This window comes from Protopterus annectens, chromosome 9.part0, assembly GCF_019279795.1.
Source record: "Protopterus annectens isolate FY-2018-M chromosome 9.part0, PAN1.0, whole genome shotgun sequence".
Lineage (NCBI taxonomy): Eukaryota > Metazoa > Chordata > Ceratodontiformes > Protopteridae > Protopterus > Protopterus annectens.
The window spans coordinates 847,899,060-847,902,441 of NC_056743.1; the positions used below are offsets into that span (position 1 = coordinate 847,899,060).

At 37.7% G+C, this 3,382-nt stretch overlaps 1 non-coding gene across 1 annotated transcript; it reads left to right on the forward strand.

Annotated features, from left to right (window-relative positions):
* Positions 1 to 682: 682 nt before the first annotated feature.
* On the forward strand, positions 683 to 788 carry LOC122812521. The gene has a single exon (XR_006366502.1). It is a non-coding gene; the product is annotated as a U6 spliceosomal RNA (small nuclear RNA).
* The last annotated feature ends 2,594 nt before the right edge of the window (positions 789 to 3,382 follow it).

Consider the following 3,382-nt stretch of genomic DNA (forward strand, 5'->3'; position numbering starts at 1 on the left):
GAACCCCCAAAATTGACCCATTTAACCACACAAAACACATTTGTAGATGCTTTCCACTCAAAATCACACATGCACAACACAAACTATCCTCTTAGTTAGCCCTTACTGTAACACTAACCAGCAAACACATTCCTACCCCAAAACTGATCCACTTGTCTGTTTTGGAAAAAAAAATAACTTCTCAGCAACACTGACATTTGGAAAACTGCATGTTCAGTAAAAACATTACACAATTCACTTGGTCAAGCAAAGAACATTTGCACACATGAACTGCAAACATTTATAGGTACCCGTTTGTATCTTGGTAAACTAAATGCTAATAGACTAGAAATATGTAGCAGTGAACTGCCATGCTAGCAGTCATCCAGACACACATCTTCATGCATTTCATAACATTTGTACTTCTGCATTACAGAGCTATATGTAACTAAACCCCATTTTGTGTTATTAAAATGTAGCAAAATGAGCCTTCCAATATGGGGCTTTGGAACCATTTTTTAAAGTTCTGTGATTCACGCAAAAGTTCTTCATCCAAATTATTTATAGCTATGTAACCATCACACACACACACACACACACACGTGTTTGCTTCACAGGCAAGAGGTACATGGTTTGCTTCCTTAAAGGAAAATTAGGTAGGCATAAAATGGCCCACAATGGCAGCTTATCAATAATTGCTATTGTGCTTTCTTTGGCACCACATATACTAAAATGAGAATGACATAGAGAATATTAGCATGACCCAGAACAAGGGTGACATGCAAATTCAAGAAGCATTCCATGTTTTGGCTCCCCATCCATGTGAAACAGAGTTCCTCCTTAACCCATTCTAAGTATAACTTTGACAAATGGATGTGGAATAGGAAATTTATCCCTGGTTTGGCACCTATATCTCTAATGGACACAGGCAACCAGTAAATGGTTCATCTTCCAGGTCCCTACTTGTAAATGTTTAATCTCACAAGCCACTGCTTACACTTATGAAGGTTACTGGCAACTGACAGAGATGTGAGATGCAATGCTAGGCTTAAAAAGGCCCTTGTGGTCATTAGTCTAGTACTTACCTATGAAGCTATATGTTTACACAGATAGATGTGTGTGTGTGTGTATTTATGTATCATTTGTTGATCACATTAGTCTCATTAGGCCAGTGAACTGTTTTCATGGGTGACTCAAGGTTTTATTCATGCTAACTAGTAGAAATTTGACCAGGGCAGCTGTGGAAATTCCCTACACTTTTGAGTAAGCCAAGTACATCTACCAGTGCAACAACTGACTCAGCAAGATGAGATCTTGACTCATGCTTCTGGCTGGGAGCCAGCCATTATCAGTTCAGAACACTGCCCTTTGGTCTCACCACAGCCCCAGGGTGGTCACTTCTGAGGATGTTCATCATATACTAATGGAGGCCAGAAAGCCTGCTCCTAGAAAAGCATATATTAGCAAATGGAAAAGCTTTTCTAGTTGATGACAACAAAATAATATGCACTCATTCAAGGCTAGTGGTTCTCTCTTTTTACAAAATTTACATGAGCTACCATCCTATGGCCTGTCTTACTGCTTTATCAAGGTTTGTCTTTCATCCATTTCAACATATGTCCTCATAGATCTCCTCTTTCAATGGAGCTTTAATTCATGTCAAAGTATTTTTGAAAGGGGTTCTACATAAGAGGCCTCCCAGAAAACAAGCTAACATTTGTTCCATTTGAGCCAGTTCATCTGGCTGACTTGAGGTTCTTAACATGCAGTTTTACTGGTTGCTCTGAAATCTGCAAAAAAGTATCAGAGTTGCAAGTTCTTGTGATGGGTCAATCTTATCTCTTCTTTCACAGTGACAGGGTTTCTTTGAGAACTAATCCATCTTTTATGCTTAAAGTGCTATCCGGGTTTTCCTTTAGCCAGTCTATCCATCCTCCTGTTTTCTTGCCAAAATCCAAAAATGAGGGAGAAAAGATACTTCATACCTTGGATGTCGACAGATGTCACAACATTTTTCAGAACTTCTGATCAGTTGTTCATTTTTTGTGAATATAATAAGAAGGCACAACTGTATGGAAATAGACTATTTTTAAATGGCTGTCTCAGGCAATTACTTTTTTGATATTCCCACCACAACAAAACTATTTCAGGAAGGGTCAAGGCTCTCTTTACCAGGGGCCTTTACTAAATCTTATGTTTTTAGGAAAGGGTTGGAATCTAGAGGCACCACATTGGTCCACTGTGCATACATTTACAAAGCACTATAAACTAGATTCCTTTTCCAGGTCTAGGGAAGGCTTTGCTGCTAAGACCATTCTCCAGTGGCTCCTGGACCACCAGGAGGTTCAGAGGTACTAAGAGAGACTCATCCCACCTTTAGAAATTCAATATTTAATTAAAAAAAATCATACAAATTCCACTGACTGCATTGAAGAAATTTTCAAAGGGTTAAGTTGAACCTTTTTTTTTAATGTATACATTCTGTGTTGGAAATATGGAAGATAAATACGTTTTAATGTGGTCAGTAATAGAAATAACTTTCTATTTAGGCAGTGTCACTTTTCAGGAGCTGCATAGCTTTGCAACATTGTGTGCTATTTGCCAGGGCGGCCTTAGCTGAAATGGCGCCCTAGGCGAAGTGGTACTCCAGCGCCCCTTAAGCCCCACCCACTCCATACTAATGCACACCCCTATAAGCCACACCCACAGGTAGGCCACTCTCCAAGAAGGCCACTTCAGTCTTTTCCTTCAATTATTTAAATGCAATCATTCACATTTCAAATTATCCTGGCTAAGCTAATGCATTGCCCATGGAATAAACTCTTTTTTTTTTTAACTCAGGGAATGCGAACTTGCGAAGTTAAATATGCATTATTGAATGTTGGATTTCAACTGATGTTAGAAACAAAGCCAGCATTAGAATGCTTAATATTAATATTTAAAAATCACCTGTTTTTTTTTTCTTAAAATTGAATGTAAATTTGAGAAAGGCAGTTGTATTGTGTAAGTGTTTGATAAAATCATAGACAAACTTCCACCCTGTCCCATAACATAACAATATTGTCCAGGTATATTAAATACAACTTGCAATATTGAGAAACAAAAATCATAATTAAAATATTAAATACTTCCCAAGTATAAAGTAGCATGTTTGCATGAAGTGGGTCATATCACCCCATGGATATTCTTATCATTTGCTTAAAGGTTTCCACTTCAAAAAAAACAAACAAACAAAAAAAAAAACATATAAGTTTTGTCCAAAACCATGGAAATGAGATCCATGTTATGCTAATTTCTTTCCATCTAATAACATCACAAGTTAGAAGGCCTTCAGGAATAATGTGGTACCCTCCTTCATGGGTGTACAGGTAAAAAGTCCTAGAAAATCAGTTATGAGGGAAAC